Source organism: Pleurodeles waltl, chromosome 6, assembly GCF_031143425.1.
Source record: "Pleurodeles waltl isolate 20211129_DDA chromosome 6, aPleWal1.hap1.20221129, whole genome shotgun sequence".
NCBI lineage: Eukaryota > Metazoa > Chordata > Amphibia > Caudata > Salamandridae > Pleurodeles > Pleurodeles waltl.
In genome coordinates, this window is record NC_090445.1 from 995974579 (window position 1) to 996002565 (window position 27987).

Below are 27987 nucleotides of genomic sequence, written 5' to 3' on the forward strand. Positions count from 1 at the left end.
GTTTGCTACTAGTGACGTAATAATGTTAGACTCTGAGACCATATTTGAATGTGGCACAACTTTCCATTCTGCGCCATGGTACACCCTTTTGGCTGAAAGCTAGTTGCACACTAGGACAGAGTGGTATATCACAGCAAAGATGGTGTGCCTGTTGCGAGCAGCGCATTATTGATAGATAAGCAGGCTGACTGTTTGAAGCCACTGGTCCACCTTTCACAATGCATGCAGAAACTGGCCTGACTTTCAAAGCACATGATATGCAGGGAGTGACTGCACTCACCAGGTAAGGGTGCCCTAGGGTTCTTTGGGACCTACTTTCCCCTCTTCCAAGGGGCCTTGTTGGAGCGCAGTGAGCGGGCATCACTTCTAAGTGGCACAGTCAGAGCACTTCCTGACATCCTATTTGCCTCTTTGTCAATGCGCCCATGCCTGTAATATAGTGCACCAAACACCAATGTGGCTCCCTGTAATCCCTAGAACAAGGGTAATATCATCATTCACAAAACTTTTCTACCGGGAAAGAATTAGTAAAATAAAACTTATGACAGCAATGCATAGATAGAAAATTGACCTGTCATCCATGTCAGTTCACGCCTTTCAAGCAAAAGAAGGTCATCTTCCATACTTCAACATTTATATATTCCAAGGGGAAAAAAGATAGAAGAAAAAGGTGCTCCAAGTGACAGTGCAGTGAACAAGTGATAATCAGTGAATCATAACACAAAATAATTATATACAAAATGTGCAAAGTCTGTAATGCACCAGATGCCCAAACCTCCTTGGATTACTGGATTGAGGGGTTAAAGCCCAAAAATAATTCAATATAAGAGTCCTGGAAATTAAGGATGGGTGAAAGATCAAGTCGATGTTTCAGCCCCTTGTCTGGATGAATCCTCTGGGGTCATCATCAGGGCAAAATTATGGTAGACACTAGACCAGAAAAAATCAGGGTTAACTTTCTTGAAAGGAATCCCACTAACATTTCTTTCTGTACATTTGGTGTAGGGGCTTCAATATGCTCAGCATGAACATAATAAGGCGATGTGAACATAACAAGGTGGTATCCATTAAAGGCTGTTCTGAGGCACAAGCATCAGAATAACACACAAAGGGCCAGATGTAGCAAAGGGTTTTTCCCATTCTGTGTCAATGGGAAAATGCGTTCGTACATATGGCCCAAAGATTCCAATATGAATTACTCACTATGATGTTACTGAAAAAACTCTTGGCAAGTGGAATACCTGTAATCTAAAGCACAGCGTGTTTCATACGGGTCAGTGCTCTACACAAGCCTCATCGTGAGGCTGCTGTGAATCAAAAACCTGAATTGACTTGGAGGACAGGTCAATCTTGTACTCTTGTCTTGCTATTATAGGTTTTGTTTTACTAATTCTTTCCCAGTAGAACAGTTACTGTGAATGATGTAATATACTACAGGCACAAAGGGAACAGGTTGTCTCATTTGTAGGGCACCTTTAGAGCCATGATGATCCTTATTACGAAGGGCCCAATATCATACCAACGTGCCCCGGGGGCAAGAAAAGCAGGTGCACACACACCAGTTGTGAAGCCAGATCACTTTCGATAGTACAGTCCCAGAAGGAAACTGGGTCAATGCAAATATACATTGCTTTCAATTAGAGCTGGTGTGTGAATTTGTACTGCCCTTGGCAAAGTGGGATTGAGTAACTGCCTTCATGTTGCTTGTCCGGCAACTGTAGCTATTGAAGGGGGTACCTAGTTTCAGTGTGCCCTAGAGGTTATCTTGGCTCTAACATGATAGGAGAAGGTCTTCCAAACTATGCTCTGACATTATTCAGTATCCAGGGTCAAGCAGCGCTTTGGAAAACAGATATTGGAAATGTGCTCCTTTAGAGTTACTTCACATTCGGAAACAATTTCTAACATTTTAGTGATTCTAAAACAATCTTGAGTGCTCAAGGACATTTTCAACATTCATAGAGGTTCTTGAGTACTCAAGTGCTTCAAATTTATTCTTAATAATTTACCACCAGGTGGAAACATCTCCATCTGTAATTCAGATCTCAGTGAGCGTTTTTTCGAGTGAAATTCCTCTACGCCCTTGAATCCCTCACTTGAAGTGCACTAACTTCTCACTTCAACAGGAGTCAACTGTCATGAGTTTTCTGGATGGGAAATCCTGTGAAAGCAGGATATGATCATAAACTTCTTTTACAGCTGGGCGTCTTCCGAAACTCTGCAGAAAACACTCAAAAGTGGAACCTGAAAAGGCAGGACACCCACCACATTGCCAGAATCTCGGCCTTTGAATTTAGGCATGCAGAAATTATTAGTTTGGGGTATAGTGATTAGGCAGGGGTATCAAGTACACATAGAACCGAGGCAGAAGCAGCAGGTATGGTGTCTGCCGAGTCAAACAGCAAACGTAGCTTGTCTCAAAAAAAGCACGTGCTGAATATCTAGACATAAGGAGAAAGTATCTTAGCCACAAACAAAAAGTCCAATACCCAGGCCTACATAGCAAGTATATTATGTCCAGACAAAAGGAGCAAGGTCAGAGGTTCAAAACACAAGCAATGTACAGTGTGCTCAAACATCACCAACAAAAATAGCATCTCTAGTCACAAATAGAAATTAAGTATCTACACAAGATCAAGAAGTAAGTATAGTATCCAGACACAATCAGCAAACGCCGTGTGCCCAGACAAAAGCAATGAGAACAGTGTGTCCAGACAAAAGCAGAAAGTGCAGTCTCCAAATCCAAGCAGCAAGTACATTGTGTCTAGAGAAAACGAACACGTAGAGAGTATCCAGGCACAAGAAACATGTATAGTCTGCCCACAAAAAAGGGGCAAAACTAGCATGGTAGACACAAATACACATCACAGTATCTACAAACGAACAAGCAAAAGGATAGAATGAAACTACAATCAGTAAATGCAGTGTGTCCGTAGAATAACAGCGAACACAGTGTGTTCGGAAACAAGCAGCAAGTGTGGAGTCTCCAGACTCAATCAGCAAGCGTACAAACACAAGCAGCAAATCTAGTATGTACTCAGAAAAGCAGAAACTACAATGTGTCCAAGCAACACCAGCAAATACTGTGTGTCCAGGCAAAAGCGGCAAGTACCACTGACGTGGGGGAAGGGTGGAACGTGCTCTCTCCTTTCAAGACCAAAACCGTGTACAGTGGTTAGGGGAATGCATGCCTAAACATGACACACAAGACAGGCAGACACAGTTCCCGTAACCCTGGGGTAAAAACATTCGTGCATCAGCCACAGTCATAAATCTAACAAGAGAGAGGAAGTGCTGGTGTCTTCTCTCCTGGGTAGCTGTCAAAAGTTACTAATGACAGTGCAAGAGTTCTGTGGTTTTTCAAGGACAAAGTGCTGTCCTCCAGTTTTTCTTTATTTAACGTGTGAAGATGATTTTCAATTCACTGAGTTGTTATCTCATCAGATATATTGTTAGGCAAGCGACCGGCTGTCAGCCGAAGTTTTAAATTGGTTTATCAATCGAAACCTGCCCCTTCCTGGAAGTTTTGTGGAAATTGAGCCTGGTTGATGTTTTCTGTCCCAGTTAACCTTTTGAATTAGCCCTGGTGATTTGATTTTCTGAAATAACTTTTAATGAACAGCACGGAGTGCTACAACATGCACTTTGGGATGTTTCTAAAAAAAAGAGGTTCTGGTCTGGAAAGGCATCAATCATTTTTTTTTCAAATTTCATAGTCTCAGAAGAGACTGGGACTGAGAGCCACAATCTGATCCAAGGAGAGAAAGTGAGACAAGCAAAAGGTGAAGACGTTGTTATTGACTTATGCGCCATTAAGCATGGTGCTGTTCCACTGAGCTGGGATAATTGGTTTGCTAAAATGGCATCCTCATAGTCAAGGAACCGGCTGGATTTTCAAAGCAGAGCAGTAAGGGACTGCACTCACCTGTGGAGGATGCCTCGAGGGTTTTGGGACCTATTTTCCACTTCCAAGGTGTCTACTTGGGTCACACCGAGTGGGGCGCACCAAGTGGGCATCATTTCTACGTGGGTTAGTCAGTGCACTACCTGATGGCCTAGTTGCCTCTTTGTATCTGCAGCGAGCATTTTGATGGATGACACTGCAAGATTGTAGTATTGTGTTTTTTGGTACTGCACGTTTTATATTTTTAAATATTCTGTTTATGCATTTAACTTGTGTTATGTAGTATTGCCGTGAAGCTGGGCCATGGCATGTAAGTGCATTATGAACCAGCAAACAAACATGCAGGGTTTCTTCTCTGGAATTGTTTAACAATATTCCCACTTGAATTTGGCACACTGAGAGAAATGCAATTAAATGGTGATGTTGCTCATCCCTATGCACATAATTTCAAAATGTGAGTTTTAGGACAATTTCTAATTGCTTACTCAGCGTTTGCAAACACAGTTTATTTTCCACATTAGTCTGCAAATCATGGGGTACAGTGCAACATTCTTTGCACTGCCAGTTCCCTCATATGCATGCCACCCAGATGAAAGATTATCTTCCCTCCACAAGGCAGAGCTCTTCCTGGTACTCAGAATTTATCATAGTTAGACTTTTTCCAGGATCCATCATAGGTCCTACATGGATCTGTCAGAATCCATCAGCGGGACCTCTTGGCATCATAGCAATGACTATAATTGGATTTCACCACAACCAGGAGACAGAGCAGGCACGCTTCCATTGCTGTGTTTTCCACTCGTACTTCATCGACATTGTGCAATTATTTCAGACAAACTGTGAAAGTTTATGAGCTTTACAGACAACAAAAGGCAATTCCAGAGATCAGAAGTATGTATGAGATGTGGATACGGAAGATGACTTTTGTGATTCAATTTCACACATAACGCAAGCTAGAGAGGGCAACCACCACTGCAAAATCAAGCAATTCAACACAATTTCCACAGCAATGTATATATCCTGATGTATGCGAACTTCCATAGTGATCAATGAGAGAGATGCCTCAGAAAGAGATGAGGAAGATTTACCAGACCAAAAGAAGCACATTGCCTGGCATCTGAGATTCTCAGTTGCAACGACAACACGGTGTGCGTGTAAAACAAATGCTTTTTACTGATGTTTCAACTCTGTTTCACAGTCATTATAAAATGACTCCAGCATTGAATGATATGCCTAGTTATCTGAAGAAATATAAGACTTATGCACTTAAATGATGTCACCTAGATCAAACCACTCCTCCCGAAAGACCCTTCTAACAGTTCTAGCACCATTATTCTCCATAAAAGTGAGTAAAGTTGAGTGTTTTGAGAGGCTTGTCAGTAGCCAGACATGTTTAATGTAGACCGATCTCTCTCACTTTAAGGACCATTCAGTTGTTTACACTGGTAAAAAGCCATGTTCTTGTTAGGAAAAAAACTGGAAGATAAAGAAAGGGCAACTTATTCCTAAAGAAACACTGAGTCGCATGAAGGCTGAAAACATGTTATAATAAATTAGGTTCAAACATCTTCTGAATGAATTTCAGCTACCTAGAGAGCATAATGATGGATCAGTCAAAAGCTGAACTTCAATGCACCACACAAAGAAGCACTGGAAGCGCTATGGTAATATTCAGGAGGCATTATTTAGTCTACGATTGGGGTCGGAAGGACCTATCAACAATGACACCGTTGTTGCAAGTAAGAAATATGTTATTGTGGATGGAGGAAGCATTGTTGCGCTCCCGACACAAGAGTTTTTTGGAATAGATAACACAAGGCTTTCTTTTAAGTTACAATGAAACTATTTGAGACTGTGTATGAATGCTATTGGTTGAATAACGAGGAAGCAAAAATATCACTCTCACCTTTGTAAAATAGAATCCAATTAATTTGATGGATTAACAAATTTAAAATCATTCAGTGGTCCCGGTTGTGAAGTGACATCCTTCAGTTTCGTACTCTATATATTGTATGTGTATTTATCACCCACTGAAAATAAGTTTAATATAATGCAATTTTGCAAGTCACCCAAAATGGCAACTAACCCTGCATTATCAATCTGATTATCCTTCAAAAATGTTCTATTTATTAGGGCTATTTGTTGCAGATACATTCATGAAACAATTAACTGATTTAGACCCTCATTACGAGTGACCCAATAATTCCAGTGCAGCCAGTAACTGGAGTTACTGGCCCTATCAGAACTATAAGTTTTTCCAGAATAGAGTAGCCCTGTGGTGTTTCACTTGGAGATGGGTAAAGCTTCTTGTTGAAATACTGTGACACAACACGCAGGAAAGACACAGTGAATCAGATTCCTGCATGCTATTCCCAAACAAACCCTGCAGTCCTCATTATTTCCCCCTCATGAAATTACAGGGACTCTCAGTAAAGGTAATCCTTAGGGAGGGAAATAACAGGGATTATTTTGAAAACTAAATATTGCTTAATACTCTTTCAGTATTACAAAGAGAAGCAAATCTCTTATGTCAAATCAGGATTGTGATGAAGATGATTAAGCTGCAACCATTGGCAAAGGTAGGTGGCAGAGCCTGGAGGGCAGGGTTAGGTTGGCAGAAGATCCAAGGAGGGACTGGTCTATGGGCAATTAGACAGTGCCGATGGGCTGGGCTGACTGGTCAGTGACGGCAATCTATTTGGCTGCTTGATGGCCAGTTTTACGGTGTGGTGGGACAGTTTTTACAGGGTGATTTCCTTGATATTACCCCACATATTACCTGCAGCCTGTTCAAATCCAGACTTCCAGCAGCCGTCTTCCAAATCTTGCAAAACTCCTATACAGAGTGGCTTTACCAGTTCGGACCTGCCCCGATTTGCAAACGTGGGCCACTTTTTGTGCCTAATTTACTAATGGAGGGCCACTTTTACTTTGGTGCCTGGAGCCTATTTTGTGCCCCAGTCCGACCCTGTGAAGCTCTCTTGTTAGATACCTATGGTTGTCCTGGTTATGGTCACTGAAACTAAAAGGGAAGTCCTTACAGGTCCTTGAGTATCTATTTCCTTTGAAATATGGGCCAGTGTATTCCCTAATTTGCATTGGTACATGCCTGGCCAAATGAGGAAACACCCATGTTACTCTGTGCATAAGCTAATTGTGTACAGATGGTTTCAGCCCCTTTTGTAAAACCAAATTACCCTTGGAGCACAAATCCTGGTTCTATTGTCAACTCTGCACTTTCAGCAAGTTCTAGTACCCCAGACATGAACATCAGAAATTTGATTCAGATGAGTGTCTGTCTTGTATCATGTTTGTTGCCTCATTTGCAATTTTTAATAATCTTTAAATTTTTGCAGTGACGTCCCAAATAAAGTAACCCAACCCCGGTGATCATTTTGCACAACTTCACCTTAGTGATACAAAGAATATCGGAATAAGATTGTAACATAATTAGTTAAAATATAGAAGCCCCGTGCAGGCCAAAGCCCCTAGCATGGTAAATGAGATGTAATCTATTCTTTAAAGCAACAGACTAATGTTCTGATATGGTAAAATATAGGTATTGTTTATCATCATTGTTATTATTATTACTATTAATGATATGGGTATTTTTTATTATTATCATTATTATTAATATTATTACTATAATTGTTGCTGTTGTTGTTGATAAGAAATAAAAAATATATTAAAAGTCCAAGATAAAGGCAGAATAAAAAGGACGCTGTTCCTAGACATTTGATTTGGTTATTCAGGTGTTGCTGACATTTTAAAAGATGCCAGTGTCATTGAGTTTTGGGGTACACATCAATCTACACTAAAACCCAGTTGCGGCTCGCAGGGGCTAGAGGGTGCAGGCAGCGAGCGGGGAGGGAGGGAGATTAATAAAGTTAAATAAAATAACATTTAAAAAACTTACCACTGTGCCGCGATCATCGTCGTCTCTGTAGCAGACAGGCACAGGCTCCCAGCCTGCCCTGCAGCCAATCCTGAAACCCAGCCGGGCGCTCCCAGGCAGACTGGGAGCCAGTGCCAGCTCTCTCCAGCCCGGCAACACAGTACCGGGCTAGAGAGAGCACAGTGTGCATGTGTGTTTGGCCAGCCTGAAATGGCACTCTCGTCAGTGCTCATCATCCCCAATGCCCCGCCCCTTTAACAATGAAACTTAGTTTATTATCCTTTTATTGTTAAAGGATTTGTAGTGCTTGCTGCTGGCGGGGTGCGGCGCTCAGTTACCACTGCTAAAACCTGGTTCCTAAAATTAAATCAGAATTTAAATGTGCATGGATTGACAAGCAAAGGAAAAGGCCCGTGGCAGGTTGGTACTAACTAGTTGTGATGACTTTGGTGAGAGACTTTTAGACATGGGCATGGTAAAATCTAAAAAAAGGGGCACGAGAGTGGTTAAAAAATCGGTTTTGGGAAAAGATTATTGTGCTTCAGAATTCTTTTTTCTGTTAGTTGGTGGCTTACTAATGGCTTTGTTACAACATTGTGTTGTGATGGTGCTGAGTGAGGGTGCCAACTTAGCCTGGCACTCATTGGGAAGCCCACAGTGCAGGACATGCATGAAACTCCTCCTTAGAAAGGGTAAGATTTGGCTGAACCCCCGCTCATCTTATGACGCTAAGCAGTAGACGACTTCTAAGTGATTCCCACTGCTCATCCATGTCCCTTCCTTGTGAAAGGTTTGCACCTTATGCTGCAGGTGGGAGGGGGCAACGCTCCTCTGCCCAAGCGGAGGAGCCACCACTGGTGTAACTGCATTTTTACTTCAAATGTGGAATTGACGGGCTTTTCAAACAATGTCATCGGCCTAAAATGCAGATGCCTCCCAGCCCACCCGCTGTGCTCTTATAAAACTGGGCCTCTCAGATTTCAGACACGATCATTGCCTTTGCTGTATTGCATGAACGTAGTCGATGACACACGACTCCAGTAGCATCTCTGATACTTGTTGGAGAAATTTTTGCACTTCCATTCTCTTCTCTTCCATTCTGTCCCGCTTTATATGTCTTGTTTGGCCCTCGATCCTCCACTCCTCATCTAGCTGTTCCTTTTGCCCTCCTTTTCCATTGGAACTCTTCACAATAAATATGACTCTTTCACCTTCAAACTCCTTCTGTCAAACCGTGCCTTTTTTCACTTTTTTAAACAATTTTTTTTCCAGGTTCACTCATTGAACCTTAATTTTGCCTCAGATACCTGTACAGCCTCCCAAACCAAAATACCATAGAAATAATGGTTCTGCACAGTCAATCCCTGCAGGTGGCAAAATATGATGACAAAGGTAATTTCTTCAGGAGAATCCTCAGTCACACAGAACATTACATTCTTGGTAATCACCAGGAAAACTTAGGCCCATATTTATAATTTTTTAGCGCCGCATTTGCGTCATTTATTTTTACGCAAAAGCGGCACAAACTTACAAAATACAATTGTATTTTATAAGTTTGCGCCGCTTTTGAGTCAAAAAGCGGCACAAATGAGGTGCTAAAAAAGTATAAATATGGGCCTTACATCCCTGTATGTAAGCCCATAAAACCTGAGTGTCAGGAGGAAAATATAAAGGGGGCACATATATTTTAAATAACTACTTAAGAGAAGCTGCAGTTCGACAATTGAAGACCATAGAGGATTATTGGCGAATACCAGTGTGCCTGTACGACTATAGCAATCCTCCGTCTGTTCCTGTGAGCTATTTCCGACAAATGTTAAGGTCGCCAGTGTTGATGTCAGCAACGTCTATTTATGCACTCCAAATAAACATAAACCAGCACCGCATCCTCTGGGCAGCTAAGATCCCTAAAGCGACATCGCGTTGTTGTTGCATGAAAATACAATAAAAATGATTTGTGTCCCTCCCTACTTCAGGAACAGTTACTGACAGCAACAGCTGACCGAAAAGGTCTCCTTTGCAAGTGACCCCCCATTTTATCTACAAAGTTTAATGATGATGGGTCTTCCTGTGCGCTTTTCTTAGGAGACTAATAGTGTAAAAATCCAATTTAAGGCGCTTTTCGCCAAAGCTGAACGAGTTTTAGGCTTTGCAGAAAATGTTAATGACAAAGAGTTCTAATAACATTTTAGATTATAAATATATGACCTTCCTTCATCTGAATTTAATTTCTGTTTGGAGATTAATTTAAAAATGTTTACATCTAGAAGTTTCATTTTAATTAACCTTTGGAAAGTGATGTTGTATTGACAAAATTAACAGAAGTGATGCAGAATTCCTGCTTTAAAGCCCCCAATAGGTAGAGAAACACGTTTCGTTCAAACTCGTAGGGTTGGTTAAATGCATTTAATGGTATTTACACTTTTACACAAGGGTCCCGGTGTGCCACTTTTATTGCGTGGCCACTGCCCCACCTAACATCACGGCACCATGGTGGTAGTTAGGGCAATAGCGTCAACATTTTTGACACTACTGTGGCACTTTGCTGCACTAGCGTAAAAAATGTAGACGCGCGTGCAGCAAAGCACCGGGAGGCCCATTGATTAAAATGGGTGCGTCATTTTAACGCCTGCTCTGAGCAGCCATTAACAATGACAGAAAAAATGCGCAGTGAAAAGTTATAAATTTCACTGTGCCCTTTTTTTTAGGCCTCCCTGCATCGGACCGCCCCCTTGCATACATTATGCCAGGCGCAGGCATAATGTGGCACAAGGGTTTACAAAGTGGTGCAATGCATGCATTGTAAATACAGCGCAGGAGAAAGGCCTCATTAGCGTAAAAAAAAATGACGCTACGGAGTTGCAAAGTGGCATTAGGAGCTTGCAAATATGCCCCCTAGTGTATTATTCTACCTTGAAAGAGTGGCCAGGAGCCTTAACTTGTGCACAACTTGTGCAAAATGACCTATAGCCCAGTTGTGGCTAATAAAGCTCCGAGTGCTTCTTCGTTTGGTCAGTTCAAGCCCTGACATGCGATCTAAGGGAATCAGCCCCTTTCCACCGGTGGGCCAGCATCTGAATTTGCAAATTCTATGCAAATTGGGTTTTTGTTCACTCATTTATTCAATTGAGATGACATCACAATGAATTATTGTATGTTTTTTTTCACCTATCTGCAGGGCCAGTTTTAAGGCAGTGAGACCGGTGCGGCCCCACTGGTTGTTGATGTGGGTTGGGGGGATGCAGGGTCTTTTGGGGGGCAGAGGGGGAGCTGTGCTTTGCAATCACTTAAAACTTAAAAGCACCTGTGACAGAGCCCCTTATGCAGCCAGCTTTCAGGCAGCAATAAAAAAAATCGAGATAACTCTTGTGATTAATGTCCCTGCTAGAGAAAGAGATCAGGAGTTTTGACTCCCCATAAGGTAGCACAGAGGATTAATATGTTTGCTGCAAAGAACAGATTTGTATTTTATGTGGATAAATGAGTGGACTGGAAAAGCCAGCCTTTATCAGCGCCTGAAAACAAATGAAATGTATGTGAGAAAGGGGCCAAGGAGAGATGAGGGGCATTTTTGCCAGGTGGTAGTGGGGGAATCTGAGGAGGAGGTCATTGGGTAGGCGGGGTGTCAAAAAAGATTGTCACACCGGGCGTCACTAGGGATAAAGTTGGCCCTGCCTATTTGCATATCGTACTAAAATAGGCAGAACTGTTTGAGAGTGATATATTCTGAGATCCAAACTAACACAGCATTAGTGTTATGCACTGGCCTGAGCCATAAGCCCTTGTAAGCAACTGTGCCTTAAATATTGACTGGGTGCACCTGCTCCGCGGGCCCCACAGCATTATCTTTGAAAAGTTAGTGTCAAAGAAACAGGTCAGTTAAGTCAAAGAAGCTGTACTCTTCAAATCTGTCACTTTTGCAACTCGTGTTCATCCATTAATGTCTACACCTAGTCAGAGCCACTGGAATTATGCAGCAGGTGAGCACCAAATTATACAGACAGGTGCTCTGAATTATGTAGCAAGAAAAGTTAAAATATGCAGCATAATGTGGAACAGTTGTTAATAGTATTACTGCGTTATTTTTGTCTCTTTTACACATGATAATGCTGTCTTGCCAAAGATTTCACTTCATTAGTAGCTTTTTAACAAACAAATGCTGAAATAAGCAACTGAAAGGTAACCAGATGACCTTTTCAGAGTGCCTCAAATTGAGCACCAGCAAAGCACTAGGTTTTAGTACCTTTTGATCTGTTTAGAAACTACATTTTTTGTTAAAATCTGCAGATTATTTAGCAGATGATGGATTATGTAGCAATTGCAGCAAATCCAAAATTATGCGGAAAGGCTGCAGTCATATAATTGCATAATTCCATCATTACAGTGGCACTGCTTATAGTTAAAAATGGTAAAATCCTGCTACACAAATTACACACATTTTTCAGTCAAGTGTCTTTCTATTAAAATAGCTTTCCAGGCAGTCATTGGGACTATCTCAAAAACAGAAAGGCTGTGCGGGAGATGTATTTAAGAGGCCTTCCAGAACAGGCAACTAGCTCAACCCTGAACACATTTGTAACTAATAGCAATCTCACTGGATTGTCGTATTGATGCACGTGGCACTATTAGCACCGCATAACAACAGAACACAAGGTTGCAATCCCCCAAAAAATTTATGCTATGCCTGATTGTATTGAGAATTTACTAGACAGAGAACCTGAGTGCAAACATTATGTTGCACCAGAGTGACTCTAGAATGGCATTGCTAATGTAACCATGACTGTTGGTAGTCCAGAATATCAGGTTGGGAATATTGAGTTACCACAATCTCATAGCCAAAATATCAGGACTAAAATATTGAGGTGAGTATAGATTTATTAATTTTTACTCCAAATCGACATATCTTGAAGATGCATATATCGCCGAGGTACATATAGGTAGAGTTAAGTATAGTAAAAAAGTGTTTGCCTACATACTTTCCTGTTAATAATTTGGTTCTTAATATTTTGGTTCTGACGCTGTGGTAACTTGATATTTTATACCGCTGCCATCTCAATAGATTTCAACTGGCCAGTACTCCGAGACAAAGAAGGGTTGCATTCACAGCCTCCGGGCAATAAAATCTACCTTGCTCCTAAATACAAAATATTTCCTGTCCCCTTCCAGTAAATGTTGAATTAGAAAGAAAAACTCAACCAAAGAAGGATTAGAAGAAGTTATAAATCTGAACTGACTCTCTGTTTTCTCCTCCACCACAACATTTATGCAAAAGAAGAAACATGAAGAGAGCTAGATTTGTGTCTTCAATAGTGCCCATTCGATATGGAAGATCTCTGCGAGCCCATTCCTGGAGTAGAACGTGTCTGCTACACCCCCTAACAGCTTTGCTTGTTTAAGGGAAACCTATTGGTGTCTCACTAAACACATCCCTCAAAGGCAGATCGCAGGCTGTGGTATACAAAGTGCCCTGGGGGCACAAAGGGCATTTGTGCCTGTTTTGCACAACCCGACGCCACTTTGGTATTACAGAAGGGACCGCAGACACTTATGCGGCCCCTTCTGTACTACAGATAGCACTGGTGCACATAAAGCACCAGCGCTACCATCCAAGGGAGTTTCCTCATTTAGATGTGGCATAGCCCATGCAAATAAAAGAATGTAATTTCCGCTGCGCCTCTTGCAGACGCGGGTGAAAAGACAAAGAAGGCACTAGGAGGTGCACTGACAGTGCACCACAAAAAGGTGTGCCCACTGATGGCAACCCTCTGGAAAGGGTTAAAGGTGTCCTATGGAGCCCCTAGACATCCCCTTGCAGGCAGGTGCAATCACTCACACCTCTAAAAAGTGAAGGTGGATTGCCGTCTGCACAGTGAAACGCAGAATGGCTGCTTCAAATATGCTCCGTATTTAAATTCAATAAATCAATCAATCAATGCTTATAATGTGCGGCTACTCACCTGTGAGGGTCTCAAGGAGCTGGGGGGAGGGACCTCAACCAAACCCGACTAGAGTTCCTGGCACTGGGCATGCTCCAGGCGTGGACAGGTGCAGACAGGCGCGCCTTTGGCATGCCATGGGCATGCCAGTGGCGCGCCGGGTGCAGGCGGCCGCTATTATGAAGCGGAGGGAGGTGGGGGAGCAGTCAGCTGGGAGGCGGGAAAGGTGCTTCGCCGGGGGGGGGGGGGCAGAGGAAGAGGGGAGAAAGGAAGAAGCACTAGGGAAAAACGAGGGGTGATAGAAGAAAAAGGCAGAAATTCAAAAGTGAAAGAGCGACAGAGAGAAGAAAAAAAGGCAAATGATAGAAGAGAAAGGCAGAAAATGCAAGAGTGAAAGAGCGACATTGAGAAGAAAAGAAAAGAAAAATACTTACTTGTAATGGCCACTAAACTACCAGGGATGAGGCGCAGGGACGAGCCTGCGTGTGGAGGAAGGCCTTGAACTGAGAGTCAGGAGACTTTCAGTTTGTACCAGGCAAGAGGCAGAAGCAGCAGCAGCCAGAGGAGCTGGGGAGGGCAGCAGACACCGACTATGAGGTCAATTGAATGGTTCAGGGCTGCACTGGGGGCAGCGCATTCATTTTAATATGGCACACTATCCTTGCTTGCTCAGAACACACCTGGCATAAACAAGGAAAATGTGCTATATGTGCAATACGTCCCCAGGTAAACACTTGACTACACTTGAATAGAGTTTGCCCTACCACCACTGGCATCCTAATACTAAATCAGTATGTAGGGCAGACAGTGGTAGCATTGGGTGTAAAAAATGTCAAATACATATAATTCAGTTTAAGAACATGGATAACCCATTTGGCCATTGCATACTGAATAATTGCATACTCGCCTTCGGCTCTGGCATTTAACGCGGGAGCGGGCCTTTAATAGCCGGTAGAGCCCGCTACGGCGGGTTCCAAGGCTATATTAGAACATTGGAAGGTTGAGCGCTCCTTTGAAGACAATGGAGAGCTCCAGGCTTATAATAGCTAGTATAAGCCTGGAGCGCCAACATTCCAAAACTTGTCTTGATGTTTCTCCCTTTTTACTTTAGAAAATTCTACCCTTAGTGGATGAAATGTTCTAACAGCCTTATAGCCCTTATGACTGAGGCTATACCTGTTGTTAAAAGCTGTCATGCTCTGTATAGGTCCGAGCCACAGGGCGTGTAACAACCGTTATAGCCCTGAGCAGTGGGATAAAAGGCTATATTGTCGCACTATTGAGATCCATTAGGTGCAGATTATCCATTTACGTCATGAAGTCCACCAACGCAATTTGAGTCACACTATTTATGTTGAAAGGATGACATGTGGAACTGACCTCCATCTTGTGATCTGTATAGTACAGATATTTTGTTCCTGCTGGTGCAACAACCTCTAAATAATCACGTTGAAGCCAACTAATATATCTAAGAAGAAGAGTTGTAATTTAATGTACATAATGTCAACAATGCATTTAGCTTTTTTCTATCACATGCTTAAAGCAAAATGAGTTTTCGCCAGGTGAGTTGAATAATTCCACACCAGAAGCAGCGACGCTTATTGTCAGTGTTAAGTTTCGAGTCTAAGTATCGCTCCCTGAAAATGCGATTTTCCTATTACAATCATTAATACACGAAATACGTGTTTTGCCTTTCTCCGGCTGCTGTGTCTGCACAATCACAGCATGGCAAATAAAACTCTGTTTTACTCCACTGGCCTCCTCTTAAAATAAAACTGGGCTCTTTAAAAGTTTGACCTCTTTGTTAAGTTAGGCATGAAAGAAAACAGATTAAAACAGTGATGGCTCTGTCTTGCCAAGTACACTGTGTCAGCGGTGCAGCATTCACTGCCCACTTCATAGTTCTTTCGAACGTTCGGACACCTCGATGCGGAACGGCGCTCAGAAGGCGCGCGTGCTTAGTAGAGCGCCCGCCTTTATTTCGATGACGCTCGAGGCCCGCGTGGCCTCAGTGGCCGGGGCGAAGAGTGGAGCACGCGCTCACAAGGCACGGTAATGCGGATGTGATCAAAGTTACCTCATGCCGGTTTCCATTGTCTGCTGCGTGTCTCCAGATCAGAGCAAAGAGCCATTTGCCCTCTAAATGGGCATCAATAATTCAGTATCAGTTTTCGAAACAGCAGTTGCGCAGAAGGGGGCGCGAGGGAGGGGTGCGTCGACTAAGTTGGTGGCGAGATCTCCTTTCCAGAGCAGATTTCAGTTTTTCTTTAAAAGGCCCAGCTGTCACATTCTGACTACATGTCCGGTCGGAGGAATTCAAATTATGGATTCAGGCCAGAGTCTGCTCATTTCAAGCAGTCTGTCGGATCCTGCTAATTGCAAAGGTCAGGCACTCGGCCGAACTTGTAGGGCTGTTTTTTTTCTTCAGAATATCAGTCTGTAAAACATGTTCATATCCTCTTTGAGAACTCCTTGCACATATACATATACCGCTCCCAAACTCCTATATGGGTCCTCTTACCTTGTTTATTTTTATTTACTTGTTTTGCACAGTGATGCGCACACCTGCAAAATCAGTTATTGTGCAATCTGAGCATGACACTAAGTAGCAGAGGCCTAGGGGACTCAGTGAGGGGCATGGCCTGCTAAGACCCTGATAACTGTTTACCTGCTACATAGTTTTCATCTGGAGATAACATAATGCGGGGGTGTGAGTCTTAATACAGGCTAACTATACGCACTACACAAACATGTATGTGGCAAGTGCATTCGCCGAAAAGCCTCTTAGTGGTTTCAGGGCAAACTGTGAAATGAGCAGCAAAATCCATGTTTAATTTATATTGCTGTCGTCATTATCTGAGTACTCAATAATAATGAGGCTTTGAATCACATTGTGTGAATTTGTATTGTATGAGTATATGTGTGGTTCAAACCAGATACAATATGACCCAGTACGTACATAAGCAGACATCAATGTGCTCCAAAGCTCTGATGGGTCTACTAGCACTATGCTCTTCCTACATCCTAAAACCTATCTATTATCCCTCTATCTTTTTTGCCACTCGACCCATCCCCTATACCAGAATGTCCTCTTTGATACTTCTGTATGATTCATCACCAAGCAGGTTCCTCTCCCTCAATTCTGCCTCTGCTAGTTGACCAAGATACCAAAAAGCCATGGTTTGTTATGTTTTTTATGTTTTAAGTTCTTTCCCTGGAACCTCTCTAGCACAGGACTAGTGTCTTTGCTGATGAAGGCCATCCACTCTGGAACTGTCTCCCGCTCCAAATAAGATTTGTTACAGCTTCATCACCACCAGAATATCACACAAATCATTCAGACTTGTCAGGTGAATATCCCAAAATCAGTCAGCACTGTTGAGGGAAAAGAGGGGGATCCAACCGGATACGAGATCCTGCAACTACTAATGAGCTTGATCTGAGATCCACACTGCCCCAAGTGAAAGGTGCTGGCTTTGTTCCAGTGCTGTTTGCCAACATTGGCACACATTTATCACCAACTACATTTTGTTACTGTTTAGCAAAAACACAACAAAGCAATGGAAGATATGCTTGAATTTATCTCAACAACTGGTTAGTGCTTGGGGTATATGGTTGGTTCCTATATGAGGTGGATTGGTGGCTTAAAAATAACAGACTTGATGTGACCCTGAGTAAAAATAATAATGATATTCTTTATTTGGTTAAAAAAGAATAACCATAAAAGATACAATCAATCAAGAATCACATTTCAGACACTATTACAATAAAAGTACAAAAGCCAATGACATACAAGCATAAAAGTGTATGTCGAGTTTGCCTTATAAATTATCACAGAGTCCATAAACTGGATTAGGGCCAGGCCACCCAGTGCTTAACTGTGCTACTTAAAAATGCCAAACATTAACAGAAGTGTAGACATCCTTCTGCAGTAAAATATATAAGAATGCAGGCCTCACTTGGTTACATTTTAAAAACCTTTAAAATTGGATAGAAAAATCGTTCTTCTAGGACAATGTAAAACGGACAGAAAAAAGACTAAGTGGGTACAAGTCTGTGCAGAAACGTTATCACACCCACAGGGTCTGAGGGAACCAGGAGCAGACCATCCCTTTGGGAACTTAACAAAGTGCAAGAACATATGTAGTCTGAAACTGATTAGAAGCTGGCGATAATACACGTTAGTCATCGAAGTCAAGTAAGGCTCAATTAAGGTAACAGTTTTTATCAGACAATGGGCGAAAACAGTAGGTTTAAGCAATTCGATACCTTTCCTTACAGCAGTAGTGTTCCTTAAAAAATGCAGTTTCACCCAGATATAATCGGCCGTAGATACCTTGTCGGACATAAAAACAAGTTCGGACCACCTAGTGAGGTGAATTGGATCTTGATGTAATTCAACCAAGGGACCACTCTAGCATTATCCAAGGCGAGACAATCCCCAATATTCAATCTATTCATGGTTGGCTCACTCTTGTACCATATTGCAATCCACCGTAGCAGAGGCCTAAGCCTAATAGTGTTAAGGATTTAATTAAGTCCCAAGTCTTCATAATGTGAATTGGGGTACTTTGTTGGACAACCAACACCCTCCTGTCAAACCTATTCTCTTCCAGCTGAATGACAGAGCAGTTCTGCTACCCCCAAATATCACTACCATAGCATGTAGAGGATAGGCACTTAGCCTGATAAAGATGGAGGAGAGCCCTGCACGTTTTTTCCCAGCCTAGCGCAAACATCCAGAATTGACCCCCAAGAGCTTGCCAATTATAATCTTTTGGAGGTTAGTAGGTGACTCCATGTATTTCTATTGTCTAATCAAATATCCAAGTAATTAAGGGTGTGTGTTTGGGTAATCCTAGAGATATTTCAGAAAAAGGACGTCTGGTTGGCAGATTTGGCACCAACAACATTTACATAGGATTTTGAATTATTGACAGAAAGATCGAGGCTAGTCATGAATTTGGAGAAAGAATTAAGTAAGGATTGACACCACAAGGCCGTCCTTGATATAAGGACGGCATCAACTGCATATAGCAGTGCTGGTAATGGGAGAGTGCCTACACGAGGTGCATCACATTGCTTTTCCAGTAGCACCTCCTCTAAACAATTTATGTAAATAGTAAAAAGAAAAGGAGTCAAGATGCAACCCTGCCTGATGCCCTGGAAGATAGTAAAAGGCTTAGAGCAGGAGACACCTGCCACAGACCTCACAGACGTTGGCATGTCACTGTGGATATCTGCCAGAAACAAGACCACAGCTGGGTCAACCCCTAGAGACATCATCATGGACCAAAGCTTGGCCCGATTCACCTGGTCAAAGGTTGAGATAAGATCTATAAAGCTCAGGATGAGTGTGCCCTTTTTGGTGAGAGTGTATTTTTGGATTCATGGGTACAATTTCAGATTCTGGTCAATGGTGGTAAGGCCAGTCCTGAAGGCTTGTTGGTGTACTTAAAACAATGGTCAGTAGTGGGGCAGGAATGGCAATGTCTCTCCTAAAAGGTTCTGCAGGAACTCCATTGGGGCCTGGAGCCTTATTACCTTTTGGGAGCCCAATGGCACTTGGCAATGCCTCAATTGTAACAACGAGAGTGAGGTCACCCATCTCCCTTATGCCATCCAATTTGGTTGTCGGCTCTGACCCACATTCAAAGCAGTAGATGTGGGAGAAATACTCAAACCACTTCACTTCATCAACTACTGAGATGAGAGAAGGGGCATCTTCAAATGCCAAAAAAGGGTGGTTGATAGCTCTCCAAAAGGAAACACTAGCTTTAAGATCACTGGCTTTCAGTAACTGATCCCAAATATCATCCTTAAGAGATTCCTTTCTGGCCCTTGTGGACTTTTTATATATGGCTTGTATGGGGATCACCTCAGTTCTGTCCCTTGGGGAACGTCTGCGAACCTTCATCAAATCACAATGGGCTTTAAAGCCAGACTTATCAAACTAGCGGGCCCACTAGGCGATGTGCAGCCTAAACTAGGGACAGTAACAGCTGCCCTCACGTTATCGCAGATTGCAGAAAAAGCGTGCAAAACCTCATTAAGCACAGAATCAGGATTGAGGCAGCAATTTAACTAATTGCTTATCTGTCGAAAAAGGTTACCATAAAACACCTCCGGGATCACCTTGATCTACTTCAGGCATCTGACTTGAGCTACATGGGCGTGGGAGGGTCTGACAAAGTTGAGCTCTGTTGTTGTATCTTTAATAATAATATTAAAGGGTTATGATCAATCCAAGTGGTCCGCAGAATCTGGAAGTCAACTAAAAAGTTGATAAGAGATGAAGAAATCACAATGTAATCCACAGTAGATTCACAGCCCCTGCCAACATAAGTGGGATCTATCCGATTGCTCGGTATGACCAGGTTCAAAGACTGAATAAGTAGGTTGGCCTGGTCCCTAAAAGCCGAATGATCAAAATGTGCAATAATAGAACCTTCTTTCACAGGGTGTTCCTGAAACATCTGATACACTTTGAAACAGGGATGTATATTAAAGTCTCCCAAGATGACAATCAGAGTGTAAGGGGTGGAACTTAAACTGGGCACCAAAAAAAGGAGTCTTATAATACTTTATGATCTTCCCCACAGAGGTAATACCACTGGGGCAGGGGTTGTGTCCAATGGGGTTATAGATATTTAAAATCTGAAAATTACGTCTATCCAGAAAAGTGAGTAATTCTGCCCCCTATATGAACAGTTTGTCTCCACTTTAACCATTAAACAGTTCAGGGTCAAAGAAATTAGGGTGCAGAGCCCCACCTTAGTACACTCAGAAGGGGATGGTATGGCTGGGCAAAGAAAGTGGGCAAAACCATCAAGGAAAGGTGCTGTCTTGACAGCACAAGTTTCCTGAAGGGTCAGGATATGATGTGTTCTAACTAAATCAAGCCTGTGCAAATCCTTGACCTTTCCTTGAGCACTGTGACATTCCAGGTGAGGAAACTAAGGTGGTCACCAAGGTCAAGCCTAGGCAGTAGGCAAACACCATGTCCCCTTTTCAGGATCATATCTACATCACATTCTGTGGGAGGAAGTCAACCTACCTCATCTCCCTCCTCAAGTGTGTCAGGGGACTCAAATCTATTAGAAATAGTGAGGGTGGAAAAGAGTTCTTGGAACACACAGGAGCAGCCTCATCTGGGACTCGGTCCGCCTGAGAGGGTGTATGCCTGGCTGGCCTCACAGAAGCACCATGCATGGCATAGAAAAAAACCCAATTGGCCACAGCCCAATGCCAAAATTCTCCCAATGATTCTGATGTTAAGGAAGATCACCACTATGCAATCACTAGGGAAGGGTTTAGTGCCCTGTCCCACCCAACTCACCATCCGTATCACATTATTTTGAGTATAAATATTAATGTCTAGCCCTGCCCTCCTGGTTAACCAATATGTAGCTTTATTTTTTAACTGTGAAACACTTCAATGGTGTCTGATTTAAGTGGAGGCATGTCTTCGAGAAGTACCACATAAGGTGTGCAGTCAGGTGGAAGATCCAACTGATCGGTATTAGGTCGAAAACCGACCTGGTGCATACCTGATCTGGCCCTTATAAAATACCTATTTCAGGTAAGAGGCATAAGAAGCTGGCCTGACTCAGAAGCATGGGACAAGGGGACCCTCCAGTCATGTTCAGCCTTAGAGTTATCAGCAAAGTGGTGTTTGCACTGGGAAAACTACCAAACCCCATACAATTGAGGGCAGCATTGCTCTGGGAAGGAACTATGGGAGCCATTGACTTCAAAGGATGACAGCCAGTGGAGGAATTATCTATATTAGAAACACAAAGGGGCTGGTCATCTAGGCCAGCCTAGTGGTCACAGTGATTATATGACTATGTTACAGAGAAAGATTCCAAAGGTTTGTTGTTAGCTGCAAAAAGGTCCGTAACCCATGTGTTTATAGCAAAAAGCAGCATCTTTAACAGTATTAAGGGCCATCCGAAAATAGCTCTAAGATCGTCTAGGCATGTGGAAACGGGCAGTAGGGTCCAGGCCAGTATTCGTTCTGTCCTTTCCTCTTTCCTCAGCAGTAGCAAGGTTATGATGGATAGCTTCCAGTGACCCCCACCTAGTAACTGTGTGCAAAATAATGCCAAAGTTGGTGTGTCCGCAGCAGTAAAGATCATTGCACTATGGCACATGCTGACTTTCCCTTATAAAATAGGGTAGTCTTGGGGTTAGTGGCATTGGGTGCCTGTACGACAGAAGGATTTCTCCCATGATGCAAAATGTCCTCCGCTTCCACTATTAAATCATCAATGGCCTGAAGGGTACAGTTCTCACAGCAAGGCGACAAGCTGACTTGGGCTCTTTCCCAGTGCCCTAAGGGTTATCAGCTGCCTTTGTTTTACCCATGAGTAGAAAGCAATGTCACCAGGCAACAAACAAATGGAATACCCAAGACAAAAGGAGAAGACTTCACAGTTACACAATAGGAAGCACAGTGCTTCTATAAACAGGCTTACCAGAATAAAAAGAGAGACCTGTTCGGACATGATACAGCAGCGTTAGCACGCGCTGTTTTGCTCGTGTACACACACTGGTGTACTACTTTCCCGGATTCTGGGGAAACACTGACTGCTCTCACCAAGACTATAATCAGAGTGTTCCTTCTATTACGGACACACTCGATATCTATCACTTACTACTCGCGTATTACAACACTCGTCTCTGGATTAGTAAGGGACTTTGTGACCATGACGGAGAACCCCTCGGTCTCCCTGACCTGTCATTTGGAACTCCAACGGAAACATTGCGATTCCTAAATACAATTCAGTTCTTGAGCCTTGAACAAGTCCATTGAGGACGAAACACGTGTTGGCTGTTACCGATCTTGCTTATATTGGTTATTACATATGGACATGATTATTCCTGTATGAACAGGGTGTTACTGAACTTTTCATGTATAGACCATAAAGATATCGAAAGCTTCGGCTGTTACCGATTCTGCATGTATTGGTCACTACTTATGGACATGATTATTCCTGTATGAACAGAGTGTTACTAAACTTTTCATGCATTGATCATAAGATATCGAATGTATCATCATGGAGCTTTACCAATAAATCTTTCTGTTATTCTACGTATCTCGGTTCCATGAGTTTGGAGTGCCCTGGTCGCCTTCTTTCAAAAAGAGAGACCAGTCTGTGGGTTTGTAAAGGGCTCTGCCTCTTCCTGGTGCTGACATGCACAGACGGGTCCGCTCTTAGCCCAGTCCTAGCCCAGGATGTACCCGAGTGCATCCCACACACGTCCCATGGGTCAAAGCAGTACAGTGTGCTTCATAGCTCTTCTTAAGTTAGCCCCTCCTCATCCAAGGTCATTCTGGGCAATCAAGTCCACTCTGATGTAGGCAAAAGTGCAAGTCGGCTCCCAAGGGTCACAGCAGTACAGTATGCTTTAAAGAGTTCCCTACTCATCCATGGGTAGTATGGGCAAAGGAGTCTTCTCCAAAGTGGGTAAAAGTCCAGGTGGCAACCCTGAGTAACTATCTATGGCCGAGATTCATTCAAGCATTTTACTCACTTTTTTGTTTTCCTCATCATGGCACCACCATAAGTGTAATGGGTATGCCTAGACAAGGGTCTTGTGCTTACTGTGCCATGACTTAAGCTGTATCTCACTGACTATGCCTAACTAGACCATAAATGGTCTGGGGTTGTTTGTGTACCTTGTTAGAGTGGTCCTGGCCTAGCATGTCTGACTAGACTGACCATTTTGGAGCAGGAACAAGGCTGGTTTACATATTGAAGGTTCTTGCCTGGAGGGACCTGGTGGGCATAAAAACAAGGGGCTGGGATATAGTCCATGTAATTACAGATCGTTTAAATGAATTTAGGAATTCTACTTATCACTTTTTTGTTTTCCTCAGTGCAAAACCCTAAGTGCCAGAGGTGTTCCTAGATGGTGCTTCTGTGCTCATGCTATCACAGGACTCAAGCTCTGTCTCTCTGGTGAGGCCTGGTCTGAGGTTTCTTGTGCACGCATCCGTAGGGGACCTGGCTAAGATTAATTCAAGCATTCCATCCATCACTATTTTGTTGCTGTTCTCATCTAAAGTGTGACAGGCATATTCAGACATCGGTCCCATGCACTCTGTGTCACAGGACTAAAGCTACAGCTCACCAATGGGGCCTGAGTAGGCTGAAAACAATGTGGTGTTGCTTGTGTTGCCCTCTGGGTGGAACCTGGCTTGGTGGTTTTTGGTTGTGCTGTTCCTACAGCAACAGAATAAAGAATGATTTTCATACTCCAGGTCTCTGTCTACAGTTGCTTACTGGGCAAATAATGATGGGCTGGAGTACAGCCAAGAGCAAATGCAGTGACAGCTTAATTCAAGCATTCCACCCATCACTTGTTGTTTGTTGCTTCAGAGTAGCATTCTGCAGGAGGTAAGGAAGGAGGTCTCTTATTTACAGTTCCAGCTGGGCCTAAAAACATATGTCTCAAATAAAGGACGGTCAACATTTTTGGTTCAAGTGTTATCTTGGCTGGGAGCTAGCTGGAGCGCATCGCCCTATTGCTAATGACAATGAGGAAATAAAAACAAGTGTTTACGGGTTAAACTATGATTTTAAGTTTTGACTTTTCCAAGCTTTGTGCACATGAGATCGGCATGCATTGTAAGTATGTTGGATGTATCTATCTAAATAATACGTTATAGGGCTAATAATTATCTATAGAGGAGCACTCACTAATAATTGTTTATTACAATCCAAAGTGCCATTTTTTTAGCAATTTAGAATAATGAAATATAGGTGGGAATGGCATTGTGGCAGACTAAAGCCTTGCAATTTGTGTGCAGCTCCTTGGTGTTGGCTTATAACTAACTAAGCTATATTACGAGTATTTTAGCTTGTGACAGTCAAGTAAGATAAAGATGATCCCAGAAACAAAACGAGCAACCAACTGATCTATCTGCTTGATCTACATCTGCATGTTGCATTCTATGCTTGCAGCAGGTGCATTAGCCCTCAGTGCTATTTTATGATGACTGAAACCAGTGACTGTACTGCACAGAGATCTCTTAGCCACTAGAGTTATCTTATTGCCATTGTAGCCTGGAGCGTGCTACGTACACAAAGGTCTTTGCAGAGGATGCCCTCGTAAGATCATTTAACATGCGCTTGTCTGCGACCTGGGGCCAGAAGTACAAAGCGTTTTGCATGGCGCAAACTGCGAAATTCGCAGTTTGCGCCATGCAAAACGCGCATCGCAATGCACATTCCCATTTTGCGAGTCGGTACCGACTCGCAAAATGGGAATGCGACTCGCAAATAGACCAGAGGACCACTGGAGGAAGATCATTCTCCTATCTCGCCGCAAAGACCTGGAACTCCCTGCCACTCCACCTCCGCCTGACCGATGACCTTCTATCTTTCAGGAAACACCTTAAGACCTGGCTTTTCGACCAGTAGCTCCCCCCCCCCCAGCGCCTTGAGACCTTTCGGGTGAGTAGTGCACTTTACAAATCCCTGATTGATTGATTGATAGGAAGGGGTGTTCCCTTCCTATTTGTGATTCGCACCGCAATGCAGAATTGCTTTGTGACCGCGAACACAATTCGCAGTTAGCACCCATGTCAAGTGGGTGCTAACTCATTCGCAAAAGGGAAGGGGTCCCCATGGGACCCCTTCCCCTTTGGGAATGTTGCCATAAATATTTTTTCAGAGTAGGCAGTGGTCCTATTGACCACTGCCTACTCTGAAAAAACGAAACCAAATGGTTTAATTTTTTCTTTTGTATTGTAACCCGTTTTCCTTCAAGGAAAACGGGCTGCAATAAAAAAAAAACTGCTTTAGTAAAAAAGCAGTCACAGACATGGAGGTCTGCTGTCTCCAGCAGGCCACCATCCATGTGAGTGCAGGGAATCGCAAGGGGGTCGCAAATTGCGAACCACCTCATTAATATTAATGAGGTGGGTCTTTGCAAGCCCCTTGCGATTCGCAGAAGGTGTCTGGGACACCATTCTGCATCTGATTTTGTGACTCGCAAATTGCGAGTCGCACCGACTCGCAATTTCTGAGTCACAAAATCAAGTCTTCCTACTTCTGGCCAAATTGTCAGAACAGACTTGCTAGCACATTTGTCATTGTTGTCAATTTCTTCAGAGAATAGGTTTTAAAAAATAAATATAGAAGTTGACTGTCAGGCTCTGAAATTCATTAATCTGCCCCCTTTCGGTTCCATTAGTTGGACCCCCAATTAATGCTATCCAGGAGTAAATGATTTAAAATGTACAGTACTATTTAAATGAGTAAAATCAGGACTGATGTTTGCAACCATGTATAGTCAGTAGGTTCGTTTATTAACAGGATCTAATAACATGCTACGAGCACAACCTATCAGAGGAGGGTATTCAAGTAGATTGTAAGATCTCTCAAGTGGATCAATTTTTGAAAAAAACATTAAGTAAGAATCAAGCATGATGCAACATAGCGGCATGATGTAACACACAAGTGTAATGTAACAGGCATAAAGCAGCAACAAAGTATGATGTAACAAATGAGCATGAATAGGCAAGCAAGCATTATCAAATGAAGACGTACAAGGAAATAAGCCGGTCTGATGTAACAAGCTGCAATGAAGACACAAGTACCAGATAAACAAGAATGGTGTCACAAGAAGAGTGTAACAAACTGACCTGAGATCTAACAAGCAAACCTGATGTAACAAATTGTAATGTTACAAGTAACCCATCAAGCAAGTGTGAAATAAGAAGCAACTCACCCACTTTACACAACAGGCGGACATGTTGTCACACATAGGCATCATCTCTTGAGACAATGACACTTGTAATGTGTGCACCTCAACCATCATAAATGAATTACATAAATAGAAAAGGAGATTTGGAAGCAGACCACACATTCAGCTCCAATGTTGAACGCCCCTCTACTTGTCAACGGCTGTGCCTGGCTTCTAGGTGCTAACTCCAGCTTTCAACCAGAACCAGTGCTGATGCCCCAGCAGAAGCTTCATTGATGTTTTTGGTTATGTCATTTGTATGTACTCTGTGACATTATGGGTAGAGCTATTAGTCACAAATTCGGGTGAGTTGCACGTTTCACTTATTTGTAAGCCATGGTAATGAAAATAAATGCGTCCAAATAACATGTTATTTAAAGCAACCGTACTAATTAAAGCCACGTATACACATTACTATAGTGCAAAGATCTAACTCAAGCTTTTACCACAGTGCTGAAAAGTTGAAAGGATTGAAACATGTTTACTGCCTCGCACACTGGATGTAACAATGTCTTTACGCAGGGAAGCAACTCTCCTAATAGCCAGGCCAGCTCTTCAAGGTTATGTGATTTTACCTTGCTTCACAAATGTAACCCCTTGAGTCTTGGTTTTAGTTAAATATCATCTTCCATATTCACCTCTTGGGAGTTACGGCCGCACATCACTCTCTACATACCCACTCTATATATGTGCACAATACACAGTGTAAACAAAGTGCAAAGCGAAGCGCAGAACAAATTGGAGAAGCAACTGGGCAATTTTTCATCCACATTTCAAAAGAATGGTGTGTGCATTGCTTTTTTTCTCGTATGTCATCTGTGTGCCAAACTCGCCATGATTTCAAGGGGGTGTGTGGTTGTATCTCACAGGTAAAACGGCAATAAAAGGCAGTCAATGAGACCTCGAGATATTAAGTAAGTCTCTGTCCGTGAAACACGCAGGTGGCCTGGCGCTAAAATAGCTCTCTGCTTAAGGGGACGCTGTTGCTTTAACAGCTGTCAGGGGCATGGGGCTCGAGGCGATGTTTTTGCAGCCCCTGGGCCACTCAGTAAAGCTGTCTCTTCCAGCATCAATAAATCCGTCAAGCTTGCTTCACTTTTTTTAGACATCACAAACCAGGGCTACGGGAAACTGTAGAATTATCAAAGGAGAATTTCCTAAATGTGAGGGCCTGGGGCACCACCACTTTGTGTCACCTTTTGGCCTCTCTGCAAACCCTCCCGAGCTCGGTGAGACGAGACCCTGGGATAATCATAAAATGGGACTTCGTGTGTGGAGCAGTCCCCGCCCAGCGAGGCAAGGCTCGTAGGCCATCAAAATACAATGGTGTCTGCCAAGTGGGGGGCTGGGGGGTGCTGAGTGCCCGCCAGCCAAGGTGCTTGTGTGTGTGGCTGATAGGTCAGAGGTTTCATTAACAAATTCTAAGAATTCAGTTGCTGGCACAGTGATATTCTTTCTCAGATGTGTGCAAGAAGGTGCTAACAGAGTGACGA

General features: G+C 42.9%; 1 protein-coding gene across 1 annotated transcript in view; it reads right to left on the reverse strand.

The window, feature by feature from the left end:
- PRKG1 (protein kinase cGMP-dependent 1) overlaps nt 1–27987 on the reverse strand; it is a 1945024-nt gene that overhangs the window by 1908675 nt on the left and 8362 nt on the right. The window lies entirely within an intron of this gene.